At 38.9% G+C, this 18454-nt stretch overlaps 1 long non-coding RNA gene across 1 annotated transcript in view; it reads left to right on the forward strand.

Annotated features, from left to right (window-relative positions):
* Nucleotides 1-18454, forward strand: part of LOC134473106 (uncharacterized) — a 63366-nt gene that overhangs the window by 19611 nt on the left and 25301 nt on the right. The gene's annotated exons all lie outside the window — the stretch shown is intronic.

An 18454-nucleotide genomic window follows, 5' to 3' on the forward strand; every position in this document is an offset into this window, starting at 1 on the left:
ACCTAAAGGAGGAGGGCTTCAGTGTGACTGGGGCTGCAGAGGTTCCAGGTGATGCTGGGCTAGTTCCGAGGCGGGAACGCCGCGGAAGAGGGGCTTGGAGGGGCAGGGCTGACCTTACTTCCTTGTGCCCAGAAGCAGAGCACGGCAGGACTGGGCCAGCACGGAAAGACCCCAGGGCCAGGTAGAGGACCAAGGTCACACCTGCGTGTCCCATCCGGACACCTCCAGAAGCACATTCTTCTAGTCTCCTAGGCAGCTCAAAGGGCAGCCAACTTCCCCATTTCACCTCACAATTAAAGCGAGCAGATACTAAAAATTTCCATTATCGCAAAAATTTCTGCCAGACAATGCAGCTGAAGAGGCGTGGTGGTATATTCCAGTGTGGCGAGTCCCCACCCCCCCCCCTTCTTCCTTTTTAATGTTTTCTTGACTTTTTCTTTGTCCGTCTTGTTGTATGAATTTTAGTATCATCTAGCTCATGGGAGAAGCTGATTGGTGCTCTACTGAGATCGCATTTCATTTAGAAGTTAACTCCTTGATAACTGATACAACTCGATCAAGCCATGTTCTTACCTGCCTAGGCCTATTTCCGGTCTTGAGATGCATGTATTTTGATGTACACTTTGCACAGTTTTTGTAAGTTCATTCCTATTTTAATCATTTTGTAAAGCTGTCAGTGGTGCTTCTTCTATGTCATCTACCGGGTTATTGGTGTAGACAGGCTTTAACATTTGTATTAGTGATTGATTTTGTTCTCTGACTGCTTTTTGTCACTATTTTAATTTTAGTGTCCGTTTTCTGGCTATATTCTTGTATTACTTGCAAATAGTTCTCCCAATTTCTAGGCTTGTGGTTGTTGACCTAGTTATACTGACTGATCCCTCTGGGATTTACTTTTTACTTCTAAGTTTACATTTCTTTGTGATTGCAGTGTTCATAGTGATATTTTACTTTATCAATGTTCAGGGGTTTTCTTCAGGCATAATAGTAATAGGAATTTGATTTATTCATTGAGAAATAGCTCAAGCTTTCATGTCCAGCACCCATTTATCAAGTACAAACCAAAGCAGAAAGATGGGGATTTTTGTTGACACTTCCTTAGCGGGGCTTTTGGGTACTAGGAGTTGAGTCAGGCATTTCACACCAAGCTCCATCTCCAGACCGTTTTTATTTTTCATTTTGAGATCACGTCCCGTTAAATCACTCAGTTGCTCATGCTGGGCTTGAACTTGCGATCTTCCTGGCACCTCCCCGAGTGGTGGGGAGGAAAGCAGGGGTGACCAGGCCCCGTGAAAAGCAGAATTCACAGACACTGCTAACAGGACTTTCAAAACGTTTCTGAGATGGACTACCTGGCAATATAGGTTTTCGTTTTCACTGTTATAGTTGGTGAAACATATGAATGGGCTTAGTTTTGTTGGATTTTGTCATTTCTACTTTATCTCCCCTCTTTCCCCGCCTCCTCCAGTTTCACATTGAGGGGTTCAGTGTGTATATTGTACTTATATCCACCATCCTCACTACCCTTGTTTGCTCTTTCTCTCTCTCTTTCCCTTTCTCTTCTCTAGTAATAGTTTCCCTTCTATTTTCTTATCATCTTTTCACAAATAAAGGAGAATTTGTGTAACCTGATTCTTTTATTTATTTTAAAAAAAGATTAAGATAAAAGAGGACATAACAAAACAGGTCAGAACAGTACAATTTAAGCAACATAGTGTTTCACCACATGACAACCCGACATAACAGTAGCTGCCATAGTGTCTCTTTCCTTGAAATATTTGAGTATACCTTCATACACTATAGTATCAAACATAACAAGGCAGTGTAAAACCATTCAAGAGAATGAAAGTATTACAGGGTATTCAGAACCAACTAACAGAAAACAAACAATGGTTACTATATTATCTCCTTGTCCATAAAAATTTTGTTTACACTATCACATATAACAAAATCCAGTAAGATACAACATGATAAAACTGATGGAGACAGAAGAACAAAAGTGTGATGGGGCTTCAAAACAAGACGACATTAAATCATTATAATGTCTTATTTTCTTCAAAATAGCTGTTCATACCATCACAGACAATAAAATCAAACAACCCAGAATAAATCATTCCAACTAATGAATGAAAACATTATAAGGCTTCAAAGCAATATCATGATTATCACATACTTTTATGTATTCTTACCATTTCTTACACTAAGGAAACTATTTGGTATTCATACATGTGAATTTGATTTATTTTGCTTATGAATATGGTCTCAAGCTGCATCCATTTATTTATGAATATCTCAATGTGATCTTATTTATAGCTGAGTAGTACTCCATTGTACAAAAATGTCACATCTTTTTTTATCCATTCCAATGCTGGAGAGACTGTGGGGAAAAAGGAACTCTCCTGCACTGTTGGTGGGAGTCTAGACTGGTGCAACCATTGTGGAGGTCAGTCTGGAGATTTCTCAAAAAGCTTGGATTGGAAATCCCATTTGTTCCAGCTATTCCACTTCTAGGCATATTCCCAGAAGAACTGAAAACATCATAGCACAGTGATATATGTGCACCCATGTTTACAGCAGCACAATTTGTAATCGCCAGATCTTGGTAACCTGATTCTGTAACTATTCACCTTTGCCCCACCCAGGACTGTTCCCAGGTCCCGCTCTCTGTGCTGCCTCTGAGCTTTCGGGTGCCCTGTGGGTGCCCTGAGGTGCTTGAACTGCTGTCCTAACATTCCACTGCCTTCTTTGGTGTGATTCGTGACATGCAGTGATTGCGTTGGCTCCAGGGGTTGATACACATCACATGTGGACCATCTCCACTCCTCTTGCTGCTCCCATTCCCAGGCAGTCTCTACAGTCTGCCTCCCTGTTTATCTCTTTTATTTCCCCTTTAAGTTACTTATGCTTCAGTTATCTCATACGTGAGAAACCGTGCAATAGTCTCCTGCATCTGACTTTTTCCACTTAGTATTATGGTCTTGGGATACATCCATTTTCCTACAGATGACGCAAATTTCTTTATTGCTGAGTACTATGCCATTGTATACATGTACTGTAGTTATTTGTATTTATCTGTCTGTTTCATGGGCATATGGACCACCTCTATGATTTAGCTATTGGGAGTGTGCTGCTATAAAAGTGAGTATGCCTGTGCCATTGTACTAGATGACCTTCGGCTTTTCTGAGGAGACACTCAGAAGAGGCACAGCTTGTCAAATGGCATTTCTACTTTTAGTTTTTTAATGAATTTCCATACTTTTCCCACAGCAGTTGTACAGGTGTGCATCCCCGCCAGCAATGTAGAAGTGTTTCTTTTACTCCACAACCTCATCAGAGTGTACTGTTTTTATTTTTATTTTTTTTTATTTTGAGTCCTTCATAATAGCCATTCTTACTGGAGTAAGTTGGAATCTCAGTTTTGTTTTACTTTGTATTTTCTTTTTTTTTAATTTAAGGAGAAAAGAAAAAAAACAGTGAAAGGGTACAAGTTATACAGATTTACAGAAGAAAAAAATGAACAGTAGGAAATCACTAGTTAATGGATTACATATCGCCATCTTAGAAATAATTGTTCAAGTCACAAAATTAAAGCTTGTAGAGTGGACATTCCAACAATGATACTGCAAACAGTTCTGTTCAATGATCCAATAAAACTCTGTGATATCATTTTCTATCTTATACACTTAAATATACATGCAGTTATATAGTTTAGAGCACTTTCTTTTCCTCTCTTTTGTACAATGACTATTACACATTTTGGGTTTCATTGCTCCCACGGTTCTTATTGCTTTTTTGGAAGAGAGTAAAACCAAATGAGACATAACAGAACAGAATCGGTCAAGTCAAAAGGGTGGACATAATAGATAATATAAAAACATAATACAAGGTGATCAACAATGGTTACCATAATGCCTCCCGCTACCTCTAATAGAATTACCTATATCATTAGTTATAATACAATTGAACAAAATAGTAAAGAACAAAACCGACAAAACCAAAACATTGGAGACATTGTAGGTCTTCAAAAATAGATAAAAGTCAATGAGAATGGGCGTTATAATGAATCTCATTATCTTCACAGCTGATGCCTAAACTTTCGAACCTGATACTATCCAGCAAAACAGAATAGGGGAACATCACTCAAAAACAAGATGGTGAGAGTAATACAGGGCTTCAAATCAAGATAATAGAAAGTCAAAGTGGGTTACTATATTATATCCTGCTATTTTTTCCCTTTAATTAAATGGATAAAAAAATAAAAAAGTAAATAATGGAGTGGAGATTGAAAAAAAAGAGGGCATAACAGCAAAACAGCGCAGATCAAAACATAACCATTTAAGCAGAATAGTGTTTCACCACTAGATAATTCCGACCCAAAAGTAGTTACCATATTGACTCTTTCCTTGAAGTCCTTGAGTACAACTTCGTATACTGTAGCATTAAGTATATCAAAACAATGTAAAACCATTTAAGAGAATGACAGCATTACAGAGTATTTAGAATCGACTAACAGAAAATGAACAATGGTTTCTGTATAATCTCCTTGTCTTTAAAAGGTTTTTGCTTATACTATCGTACATAATAAAATCCAATAAGATACAACCTGTTTAGACCATTGGAGACAGAAGAACAAAAGCTAGATGAGACTTCAAAACAAGATGATACTAAATCAGTATTACCTATTAAGATGTCATTTTCTCTAAAATAGCTGTTCCTATCATCCAATCTTCTCTGTCTCACTTCTGTTGAGCTCTTTTTCTGTCAGTAGCTGTCAGTTTGTCTTCTTCATTTTGTTCTCTGCTCCATTCGTTGTGGCCTCCCCGCCACTATTTCTGGGTTCTTTGTATTTTTCTTTTTTTAGAATATCCTGCAATACTTTCTGTAGGGTTGAATTGGTGGTTGCAAATTCCCCCAGTTCCTCTATATCCTGGAAGCACCTTGTTTTTCCATCAATTTCCAGGGACAATTGTGCAGGATATCTCAATCTTGGCTGGAGATTATTATCTTTCAAAGCTTGAATTATTTCCCCCCATGCTCTTCGTGAGTTGATGGTTTGTGCAGAGAAATCTGCTGTAATTCTGATGGGTGTTCCCTTGTAAGTGGTCTGTTTCTTGTCTCTTACAGCTTTTAATATTCTGTTCTTGTATTGAATTTCTGGAATTTTTATTATTATATGCCTGGGTGTTTCTCTGTTAGGGTTGTAGGTAGCTGGGGTCCTGTATGCCTCATACATCTGAGTATCTTTACCTTTTGCTAAATTAGGAAAATTCTCCTGGATTATTTCTGTGAGTAGCTTTTGTAGTTCACTTGTTTGTGTCCCTACTTCTTCTTTTATGTTCTTAATCCTTAAGTTATGGCTCTTCTTATCATCTTCTTGTCTTTGTATTATTGCTGTTTGTTTCTTTGTTATTTTTAAGAAGTTTTTCATTTCATTCTCCCATATTACAAGTCTGCCCTCCAGCTCAGATAGTCTGTCCTTAGTTTCTTTCAAGCTGTTATGCCAGTCTTGGATAGACTTCTTAATTTCTTGATAGTCCCTTTGAACCTGCTTCACGTACTCTATGCTTTCTCTGTTTTCTCCATCAAACAATTCTCCCCTCTTTTTCTGTTCTTCCATTCCACCATCTGTTTTTTCCTGGGTGGTGCTTAGCATTTCTCTAACTATTCTGCATACTTCTAGCTTCAGGTCATTGATAACTTCATTCCTGAACTGATCTATGAGGCTCTCTATATGGAGCTTTATGTCTATTGGTGCGGTGTCCGCTATTGCCTGTTTCTCAGAATTGGGGGCCGAGGAGCCTTTCTTGTTGCTTCCCTTCCCCATTTTCTCCGTTCCTTATAAAATGCAAGCTTACATAGGAGGCCCAGCTTCCCTGCCTGTCAGCCACAGCCTGATCAAATTGCGCTGGCTAGGTGTTCCCGCCCACCACTGCGCATCAGGGAGTTATGGACTAGGCAGCCTACGCGGCAGTCACCCCTCCGGGCCACTGTCAGGCTCTGGGATCTGGGTTGGGCTAGCCTACCGAGTCCGCCAGCAGCGTCTCGCAGGCCAGGCACTTTTCACCAATCCCGTCCGAGAGGGGAATGTGTGGCTGGAGTCGCCACCACGCCCTGCTCTTACAGGACTGCCCGAGCCCAGAAAGTCCTCCACTGGAGTCAAACTGTGGTAGGGGGTCAGTTTCTCTCACTCACCTCGCCACCAGTCAGTGTACGCCTCCTTGTCCGTCCTGTTTTCGACTCCGTTCGCAGACTCCCGTTCCCAGAGCTTCTGTGCGTCTCTCCTTGCCGAGCTGCTGTGGAGGCAGCCAGCCGCCGAGCGGCGGGAAATCCAAACCACGGTTTCCAATGGCGCGGGGTCCAGCCTCCACACCGAGACTTTTCTGTTCCTATTTTAGCGCCAGGACTGCATTCCAAGTTGGTTTCTCTCAGCCCAGTTCGTTCCTGAGTCAGCAGAGCATATCTCTACCGGCTCATGTCTCCTTAGTCCACATCATTCCTGACTTCTGAGCCGAGCCTTTCAGAGAGCCTCCGGTAGTTGCTGTTATCTATCCACCATGTTCTCCTGGAAACTACTTTGTATTTTCTAATGACTAAATTAATGAGCACATTTCAAGTATTTATTGATCATTTGGACTCCTGAGAAATATCTATTCATTTCACTTGCCCATTTTTAGTGGATTTTTCATTTTGGGGACAGTCCTTTCTTTAGTTATTCTATTCTAGATATTAGTCCTCTGAAGAGTAGCTAGAAAAAATTTTTTTCCTATTCTGTGGGTTGTTTCTTCACTTTGTTGGTTGTTTCCATTGCTATGAAGAAGCTTTTTAATTTGGTGCAATTCCTTTTTTGACTGTATAAAGATTTTATGCATAGTCAAAACACTATTAGTTTGTTTCACAGCACTAGAAAAATAGACCTATAAAAATTTATATCTAGAATCTAAGAAGAGACTTAGACTAGCCAAAGCAATCTTAAGTAACAAGAGCAAAGCAGGAGGCATCACAATACCAGATTTCAAGTTATACCATGAAGCTATAGTAATAAAAAACAGCATGGTCCTGCCACAAAAACACACATGTTGACTAATGAAATGAATTAGGGGATACAAGAGCAACCCTAAGCGCCTTCAACCATAAAATTTCTGACAAAGGGGTCAATGATATTTGCTGGAGAAGATATAGCCTCTTTTTCAAAAAGTGCTAGGAAAACTGGTTATTCACATGCAGAAGAATTAATCAAGATCTACACTTCCCCCTTTACTAAAATGAAATCAAAATGGACCACAGATCTATAGTTAGGAACAGAAACAATGAATCTGCTGGAAGAAAAAATTGGTAAAATTCTTGAAGATGTAGGTAGAGGTAAAAGCTTCCCGAAGGGGATTGCATTTCCACCGCAGTTCCATTTCTGTCCCTCTTTTGGCTTTCTCAGTGATAACTCTGAGCTGACCCACTGGCCAGGACCAAGGAACTTTATCTGATCTGAGGCTTCTTGTTTCCATGTCTCCTTCAGCCTCTGAGCTATCTTCCATTATCTCTGCTACAGTTTTTGATAATAAACCTTCCTTCTGGCCATGAAACCTTCTGCCATTGGTCACAGCCTGTACTCAGGTCCTCCACGGGCTCAGTGGCCTTTCTACCCCACGTCTCCACCATCCCGTGTTCTCAGGTAGTCTGTGCCAGCTCCATTTGTGTACCAACTGTCAGTCTTTTTGTGAGAAAACATAGTTCGCTGGGTACAGACACTGTTACTCATCCCCTCACTCGCCACATATCTGATGAGCGCGGACTGGATGTCAGCTGCCGTAGGAAATACTCATCTGACCGGATTTCCAACCCAGTCCCTTCCCAAATAGCTTTTAATGTCTGGTGGGGATTGCAAGACAATTAAATATAAGCAATGCCTTCAGTGAGAGGAGCCATATATGCAATTATGACATACAAATAATTCCAAGAGTGAATGGCATTTATCAGAAACCTGAAAGAAGAAAGCAACATGATCAGCAGAAAAAAGTCACAACTCAGCGAGTTGCAGTCAAGAATTGTATACAGGAAACCACACCACGCTTGTGGGACTCCCAGGAGGCCAGTGTGGAGGGCGGAAGGGTGCAAAGTGAACTGAGGAATCGAGGGATAGAGAATGTCCATGAGTCTTCCTGTTATTTTCCTCTTTCTCGCTGAGTACTTATCTGCCGAGGTCCTCATTCTTACACATTGTCACTCTGAGTATCTTCTGGGAACCTCCTGCCTCGCCTGAAATTGTGAGCTGAAGAGCAGCTGTCTTTATTGGTTACAAACCAGTAAACTGCTTCTCATGAAGAGGAAGCCATTGTTCTCTTTCATGAGGAAAAAAATCTTCACAAACCTCAAATATGTTTGTTTATTTTGTCAAGACTCCCTCCCTTGACAAACAGGACCTCAGTTAGAGTCCCCCGAGGCTGGGCTGGGTGTTTCTGGCCAGAGAATGTGAAAGCGAGGATCTCAAGCAGATCCAAGAATGGGATCAAAACCAACAGCCATGAAAACACTCTAAGGGGTCACCATAGGCAGCAGAACAGGGAGGCGGGAGCCTCCAGTTTACCCAGTGCTAGGCTTAGCACGTAAGGCAAGTGATTGGGAGACTGGGGCAAGGGGTTTGGACACGAGCGTGGGAGTGGAGTCTGTATTCACTCCCTGAAATGTTGGAGGCGCCCCAGGGACATTTTTATAGGGCACAGATGGTCTCAGCTGGAGTGAAGAAGGAGCTGTTAAGGGTTAAGCTAGTTTTTGAGGCTGTCTCCATCTTTTGGAGTAAACATATGTGAGAACAAAAGGAATACATTACAATCTTCAGAGTTCTGTACTCCAGCATATGCCAAGTGGGAGAAGACTGCATAGAAGTGGCATTTGAAAGACACGAAGACCGAGACAGGCAGATCTAAGAAGAGCCAGCAATGAGGGTCAGGCTGGAGGCAGGCAAAGCCTCCAAGCACAGAGCTGTAATGTGTTTGGAGGGTGCCAAGAGCATGCTGGGACTAACTGGGAAAGACATAGGGAATCCTACAACAGGGCAGGCCAGTCCTGGGGAGATGGACCACATTCTGACTTCAGAGGGTTCTGCTGGTGCTGTCTAGTGTGGCACTGATATGCACAGGGTGTGAGTTAGTCTCCATGTGGTGATGATAACCAGGTCTGTCGGAGGTGACTGACCAGTGTGGTCTGAGCCACAATGAAGGACAGGCACCTGGCTCTTGCCATAGCCTTACGGGTGGTACAGAGCTAACCATATGATTTAGCCTTCAGGACCAGTCTGGAGCCCTGAAGAAGCAGAAGACAAATGGAGTCTAGTGGGAGTTGGATGAGAATCAGAGTCAGGGGTAAAGCTGAGCCTCAGTGGGCTTGTGTATGCAAAGGGTGAGTCTCAGACATGCCAGTTACTAATCTAGGGCAGTAAGACCATTTTCAAACTGATTTTCCAGGGCTCAGCAGACTCAGATCAACAGCTCAGCAAACTCAGACAGGACCAGCACCTTGGGAAGGATGATTTCTGAGTGAAAACTTTTAGGATCCATTGTTGAATAGGATTAAATAGCTTGTACTTGTATTAATCAATTTTCTATGCTATGAAGGGCTTTATCCTTCAGGTGACAAGGAATCTTTGGGGAAACTCTGAAGCGTTGCCAAACTCAATTTTTGTTTCTGGAAGGAGATTTTGCTGGTGGCACAGTGTGCCTGGGAATTCAAGGTCCCATCAAGACTTTGTGCCCTATGATAGGGTATTCAATAATTGTGCAGAACAAGTCAATGGCATGAGGTTTGGGGTGGACATAGAAGAAAATCAACTTACTCCTTTGTGAGATGTTTGTTTCAAAAGTCAGTTTCAATACCTGTCTTCTTTTATGAGTGTATCTAGTTCACTGTGAAATTGGAGAGATGTCTTCTTTGTATGCATATACACCTTTCTCCTACGCCCTCATTCAAGTTCTTTTAGTTATTGGATAGTACCCTAGACTATGATTGTAACATGTCTTTTAAGTGTAATATTTGACTTTGTTTGCTGCTGAAGAGTAATAGAACCTCAAGCTATCATTTTTTTCTGAGTGTGAACGAAATCAGGGAAAAAATGTGGAATGAAAGCAAGGTGGGTATATAAACATTTCTGTCCAGTAGAGGAGAGCGGATGGACTCTGCCAACAGGGAGCCTGGCTCACCAAGGATACGGAGATGGACCAGGTGATGCAGTCAAGAAAGAGAAGCATTATTCCACCAGCAGTGAAATTGGAGCAGACTGGGTTGTCTGAGAGCACTTGGAAAGTTTTCACCAAGTGCACATGGCGGAGATTCCAAAAGCAAGCAGTAATGGGCTCTGAAAAGCTCATCAGATGCATTGTGTGTGTACTAGATAATTCACACCAGAGAGCGCAATGAGCTAAGTCCAGGACGGATTTCAAGCCACCTCCCTACTTGTTTAAAGGAAACCAGGCTGAATTACAAAATTGTCATAGTTGGCTAACTTTTGTCTATTTCTTTGTCATCCACCCCAAGTATCAGGTGGCTTCATCTAAACTAAACTAAAGCTTTCTCTCTTTTTCTCTCTCTCTCTTTCTATTTATTTCTAAATTCTTTCTCTTTCTTTTCCTTGTTTTATTTTTCCTTCTTTCTCTCCTTTTTGCCTCCTTCCTTCTTTTCTTTCTTTCTAATTATGGATCACAGTTGTGTGCTGATAATCACAGGCGAATGTTGGTAAGTATGTAGCATTAGTTATCTATTTGCCATGTTGCTATAGAAACATACTATTAAATTAAAGAACAAAGACTTCATTGGTTATTCTATCTCTGGGCCACTCTAGTCAATTTTGCTATCCCTTCCTTTCTCCAAAGAATTGAGTATTTTAATATATTCTCAACTTCCAACATGAGAAAAAATTCTATTTACTTTCAAAAATGAAGCGCTAATGTAAACTGCACCTTTCAGTCATTTGTATCAGTTTTGTTATCTATTCAAAACCAGGATAAACACATCTTCAGAAGTGAAATCTGCAACAGTGTAGGTGAAATTTAAACTTTTGTTGTTATGGATTAAAAACTAGTGGTCAATTTAACACCAACGGAATTAAATCACCATGGTGCTGAGTGCTGATGTTCCACCTGAGGAACGTTGCCAGCATAGAGACGTGGAAAAGGAAAAATGAAGCATTAAGGCATTGTGGGTTCTCCTATGTGTTGCTGTTTGAGCCATTGGTTCTCCTGGAGGAGCCTTGATCCTCACATCGAGCATCGCTTCCTGGCTCCAGAGGGGAAGATGTGTGCTGCTTAATCTCCAGGATGAACTCATCATGCTGGCTTCCTGGCATGTACTCAGCTGTGCTTATCATGGGAGGAGCTCTGGGCTTCCATGTTGCTGAGGATGGCTGTGATGCTTTTCAGGACAGTTCTGGTCTTTGTTGTGAGTGTGACTTCTTGGCTCCAATATAGAACCCTCAACCTAACAGGACAGCTCCTTTACCCTGCTGGCACAGACTTTCTAGCTACCACTGCTGACCTTTGGGCCTTCCCAGCACAGATCCCTAAAAGAGACTGGAGGCTCTTGTGGGCTCTAAACTTACAGTTGGACTCATGGGAGGCATTGTCATGAGCTCTGGATCTTTATCTGGACTCATGTAGGACATTATTGTGGGATCCAGGCCCTTGGTGGAATATTCAGAGTCTTTAGTGTTGTGGACAGATTTCCTGCACTTTCTTTCATTAACTCTGGGTGACCACCATAAAATAATATTATAAATTCTGGGCCCTGATTCTAATTATTCTCTGCACAACCCCTGACTACAAAATTGACAATGGTGGATTCTGATGTAGCCATGATGCTTAGTGGAGTACCTAGGTATTCCTATGTTTTATTCCTGGATACTAAGCAGGAAACAGGGAGCACTGAAGTGTGTTTCAGGGTGCAAAATATTGTAATGAATTACTAACACAGTGGGTGTCAGCTACCTGGAATTTTTCAGATACCTTTCTGCGTTTGTGTACAGGTCACATTCTGAGATGGAATCTGTGTCTACTGAGGACATTTTACTTGGTTTCTATAAATCAAATGAGTCTGGAAAGACATTGCTTTGGAATAGAACCACGCAGAGAAAACTGATGAATGCTCAGACCTCCTTTTTCAGAGTGGGGTGTGGTGGCAGTGGTCCCCACTTCCTGGACTTTAGCTTCCTTGTCCTGGCGCATGCATCCACTTCCTTGGTGAGCCATTTGCGAGTGTGATTCTATAGTTATCCTGGAACTCTGCCTTAGTCTGCTTCCTCAGCCTCCTCAGGATTCTGTGAGCCCCCCAAACCTCTTAGCAAAGCCCTTTCTTCTTAGAGTAGGAGGAGTGGACTTACTTATTGCTACTAAGAAAGCTGGTAGAGCTGATCATTGGTCTTGCAGGGTAGAAGATCCTGGTAACTGGTTTGAGCTGGGTATAAATCAGATTGGAAAGTAGCAAGAGTCTTGATATTAACTGTGTGTATGTGTATGTGAAATAGATGGAGAGATTTGACTTATTAGTTTAAACTGTATAGCAAACCCAAGCAAAAGTGAAGACAGAATTTCAGGTCTCGAAGACAAGATTGCAGCTAATGAACAGCAAAGGAAAGATCTTTTACAAATAACAAAGAATCAGGAAATAACAATTCAACAGCTGCAAGATGATGCAAAGTAAAACAACATAAGATTGATAGGTATAAATAAAAAAGAAGGTGACAACAAAAATGATATCAAGAGACTGTTAAAGAGATAATAGCTGAAAATTTCCTAACTATAATAATGGAAACTGATGTACAGATCCGTGAAGCATATAGAACTCCAAATAACTGTAACCAAAAGAAAACTATATCCGGACATATCCCAGAAATCCAACATAAGAACAGAATATTAAAAGCTTCTAGAAAGAAGAGACAGATCACCTATAAAGGAAAGCCTATCAGATTCACAGCAGACTTCTCAACACAAACAATGAAGTCAATAAGCGCATGGAGTGAAGTATTTCAGATCCTAAAGGAAAGCAATTTCCAACCCAGACTGATGTACCCTGCAAAACTGTCCTTCAACTGTCTTCATGGATAGAGAAATAAGATACTTCCATGCCAAAGAACAGCTGATAAACTTCATGTCCACCAAACCAACTCTGCAAAGAATACTGAAAGACATTCTAGATAGCCATAGGAAGAAACCACTAAACAAGGCAGACAATTAAGCAGAATGGAAAAGTAAAGAATCAACAACAGAAAGATAACATGTCAAAAGTAAACCAATATATATCAGTTATAATAATTAATGTAAATGGCCTCAATTCACCAATTAAAAGAAACAGACTGGCAGAATGAATCAAGAAGCAACATCCAACCGTATTCTGTATACAAGAAACCCATCTAACCCCAAAGTCAAAGGATGGAAAACAATACTCCAGGCAACAGGATCCTCCCAGCAAAAAAGCAGGAGATATTCTGCTATTCTGTTGGCAGACAATGTAAACTTCAAACCAAGAATGATCCAGAGATAAAGAAGGGAAAACTTCAAGAGGAAGAGATAACAATCTTAAATATATGTGCACCAAATTTGGGAGCACCCAGCTATACAAAACAAATATTAACAGAAATGAAAAATCAAATAAGCAATCACACAATTATAACAGGAGACCTCAACACATCATTGACACAAAGAGACAGATCAACTAGACAGAAAATCAGCAAAGAAATAGTAGAATTGAATCACACCTGTGAACAAATGGACTTAGTAGACATATGCAGAGCAATTCACCCAACAACATCAGAATATACATTTTTCTCAGCAGCATATGGAATGTTCTCTAAACTAGACCATATGGAAGCCCACAGAACATACTTAAGTAAGTGCAAAAGAATTGAAATTATCCCATGCATATTATCAGATCATAGAGCCATAAAACAAGAAATTGACAAAAGAAACTACAAAACCCTACAAACACATGGAAATTGAATAATACACTCCTGAGCAATCAGTGGGTCACAGAAGAAATTAAAGAAGAAATTAAACAATATTTACAGGAAAATGAAAATGCAGATACATCTTATCAGAAACTGTGGGATGCAATGAAAGCAGTCATCAGAAGAAAATTTATTGTGGGGAACCCCCACATCAGGAAAAAGAATGAACACAAATAAACAACCTGATGTTATCCCTAAAACATCTAAAAAAAAGAAGAGCAAGTCAAGCCCAAAGCCAAAAATAGGGAGGAAATTATAAAGGTCAGAGGAGAAATCAATGCAATAGAGACTAAGAAAACAATACAAAGAATCAATGAATCAAAATGGTGGTTCTTTGAAAGAATAAATAAAATTGACAGGCCTCTAGCCAACTTAATTTTAAAAAAGGAAAGAAAAACTCAAATTCATGCAATAATGAATGAAATGGGTGAAATCACTACAGATTCTGTGGAAATACAGAAGATCATCAAAAACTATTTTTAAAGCCTCTATTCTCATAGGCTTGATAACACAGAAGAAATGGACAAATTCTTAGAAACATGTGAATTACCAAAGCTGGGTCAAGAAGGGATGTAATACTGCTGAAGAACCCAATTTCAATTAATGAAATTGAAAATGTAATTAGATCCCTACCAACAAAGAAAAGTCTAGATCCAGATGGATTCACTGCAGAATTCTACAAGATATTCAAAGATTTCATGCTGACACTCCTCAAACTCTAGAAATTGAAAGGGGAAAAAAAATTCTCCCTAACTCATTCTTGGAAGCAAATATTACTATAGTATGAAAACCTGAGAAAGACCCAACTAAAAAAGAGAACTACAGGCTTAGATTAGCCTGTAGTTGAACATAGATGCAAAAATTCTCAATAAAATATTGGCAAAAAGAATGCAGCAAATCATCAAGAAGATTATACACCATAACCAAGTGGAATTCACCCCAGGAATGCAGGGGTAGTTCAATATATGCAAAACAATAAATGTAATGCATCATATCAATAGAGTAAAAAATAAGAATTACATGATCATTTCTATAGATGCAGACAAAGCTTTTGATAAGGTCCGACCCTTATTCATGATGAGAACCTTACAGAAAGTTGAAATAGATGGTCTTTACCTCAATATGATAACCCAACAACCCAACAGCCAGCATCATACTAAATGGCCAAAAACTGAAAGATTTTACCCTAAAATCAGGCACAAGATGAAAATGTCCATTATCACCACTCGTATTCAATATAGTGCTGGAAATACTAGCCAAAGCAATGAGGCAAGAGAGAGAAATAAAAGGAGTAAGGATAGGAAAAGAAGAAGTTAAATTATCATTATTTTCAGATGACATGATGATCTACATAGAAGACCCCCAAAACTCCACTGGAGGACTCCTAGGTATAGTAACTAAATTCAGTAATGTAGCTAATTACAAAGTCAACACTCAAAAATCAATAGCATTCCTATACACAAACAACAAAATCACTGACAGAGAAATCAGAGAAGCCACACCCTTCACAATAACATCCAACAAAATGAAATATTTAGGAATTAATCTAACAAAAGAAGCAAAAGATCTATCTATTCAGGGAAAATTATAATATCCTGAAAAAAGAAATGAAGAGGATCTCAGAAAATGGAAAGACATTCTTTGTTCATGGATAGGAAGAACAAATATTGTGAAAATGGCCATTCTCTCAAAGCTGTTATACAGATTCAATGCAATTCCAATGAAAGTACCACTAACATACCTCATAGATCTAGAGAAATCACTCCTAAAATTCTTCTGGAACCAGAAGAGACCTATAATAGCAAAGGCAGTTTTAATCAACAAAGGTAAGGCAGGAGGCATCACAATCCCTGACTTGAAGTTATACTACAAAGCTACTGTAATAAAATCAGCATGGTACTGGAATAAAAACAGACCTGAAGATCAATGGAATAGATTAGAAGATACAACTACAACTACAAACACACTCAGCCACCTTATCTTTGATAAAGGGGACAAACACATCCCCTGGAAGAAAGGTAGTCTCTTCAATAAATGGTGCTTGAAAAACTGGCTTTCCACATGCCAAAAACTAAAACTAGACCCATGCCTATCAGCATGTACTAAACTAAAGTCTATATGGAGCAAAGATATAAATAATAAAACAGAACCACTAAATCTGTTGGAAGACAAAGTAGGTAGAAATCTTGAAGACAAAGGGAACCCACAAACTGGGAAAAAATCTTTGTGAACTGTCCCCAGACAAAGGACTTCTGTCTGAAACATATAAAGAATTAAAAAAAATCAGACCCCCAACATTCAAAGACCCAATCCAAAAATGGGCATCTGAGATGAAGCACAGTTCTCAGATGAAGAAATACAAGTGTCGAATAAATACATGAAAAAATGTTCATCATCATTAGTCATTAGAGAAATGCAAATTAAAACAACACTGAGGTTCCATATCACTCCAGAAAGAATGGCCAGGATAAAGAAAACTATCAACAACAAATGCTGGAGAGGCTGTGGGGAAAAAGGAACTCTTTTTCACTGTTGGTGGGAATGCAGACTGGTGCTACCACTATAGAGGTCGGTCTGGAGATTCCTAAAAAAGCTGGGTTTGGAAGTCCCACTTGACCCAGACATATTCCCAGAAGAACTGGAAACATCATACCACAATGATATATGTACACCCATGTTTATAACAGCACAATTTGTAATAGCCAGATCTTGGAAACAACCTAAGTGCCCATCAACTGAGGAATGGATAAAAAAGTGGTATTTTTATACAATGGAGTACTACTCTGCTACAAATAATGATCACATTGAGATATTTATAAGTAAATGATGCAATTCAAGATCATACTCATAAGTGAAATAAATCAAACTCATATATGTATATACTGTATAGTCTCCCTAATGTAAGAAATGGTAAGAGTACATAAGATACAAAAAAACTCAATAATTACAAGGATAATATTGATTTGCATATATTGAAAGGATAAGGATCTAATTAATGGGGAAAAATAATACCTCAGGAAAAATGAGAAAAAAGAAAAAGGAAGGGAAAAGAAAAAAGTGTCTAAAATTACATACACACACAGGATAGCTAAGATGATTGTGCTACAAACTCTACAAGTTCTTGGAACAAAATAGTTAACACTCATAGGATTGGAACAATTGTGCATAGTATTGTATGGTGATCTGAGGAACTCTTGAAAACCATTATGTAAAATAACAACCCTAGTTATGTTCACACCACCTTGTTTTGAAGGCCTGTACTGTCAGTGTTCTGGGCTATTGTTGTTTATATGTCTTTTTCATTTTGTGCTTTTCTAGGAATTTGTTTTATTTTATTTTGTTTTTCCCTCTAATACAGAAATGATAGATAAACATGTAGAGACTCAAGCATGCATACAACTTCTAAAAAAGTTTATAAGAATCAATAATATAATGCGCAATGAAATGAAAAGCTACTTTCAAGAAAAAAGAGTCAACAAGGTATGCAGTACTGATTTTGTAGTGTCATGATGTGAAATCCAGCAATACTATTATTCTTTGTTCAGAATGATTTTGATCTGTTTTGTTTAATTTCAACATACATGAAGCTATGGACAGCTATTTTGAAGAGACACTATGGCAGCCATTGTTGACTTCCTTATTGTCTGGTCTTGAAGACCTAAAATGCCTTCATCATCCTGTTCTGATCAGTTCTATACTATTTTTTTCTTGTATGAATTCGTTGTATGTGAAGATATGGACAACTATTTGGAAGAAAACAAGAAAACAAGGAACAATATGATCTCCAGTTGTCTTGCTTTGAAATCTGTGTCTCTTACATTGTTATCTTATGATCTGTTTTGTTGTTTTATGTTTTTAATTTTACCTCTTTAAAAATAAAATTTTTAAAAAATTTAAACTGTATAGTCAACAAAATTATTGAACATTTGAATGACCGTGCCTTTTATTTATTTCATATAAAGTCCTTAATACAATTTGAAATATTGATACTGGAAAGTGTGTATACTAGAAATATTGTACTATTTGTCTAGTATTTTAAGGGTAGTGTTCTTTTTTTAATAGTAATAGTACTGCTTTTCTAATATATTACTTAGAACCTGATATAATATAAATTTCTGTAGAGAACAAAACTTTCTTCAGGTATTAAAGAAAAAAAAAGCTATTTACACAAATGTCTTTATTCCTCCCAGACCTCCTGAATCTGAAATTCTGGGACTATTGCCTGGAACCATGCACTATGAAAAAATTTGCAAGATCATTTTTAAGCATACCAAAGTACAAGGCTCAGTTTTTTAGAATACTGAAAAAAAGTTATCTTTTAAGAATTCTAATAAAAAAATTTTAAAGTTGGTACAATTTGTTTACAAGTTTGCTACCCGGTTTTAAGTTTAATAATCTTAACTTTGAAAATTAAGCACGGCATACCTAAAAGAGGTTTCCAACTGTTAAAATTCACAACCAATAGTTTAGATA

The sequence above is a fragment of the Cavia porcellus genome, unplaced genomic scaffold, assembly GCF_034190915.1.
Source record: "Cavia porcellus strain 051 isolate PalLab524CR breed Dunkin Hartley unplaced genomic scaffold, mCavPor4.1 scaffold_26, whole genome shotgun sequence".
NCBI classification, from domain to species: domain Eukaryota; kingdom Metazoa; phylum Chordata; class Mammalia; order Rodentia; family Caviidae; genus Cavia; species Cavia porcellus.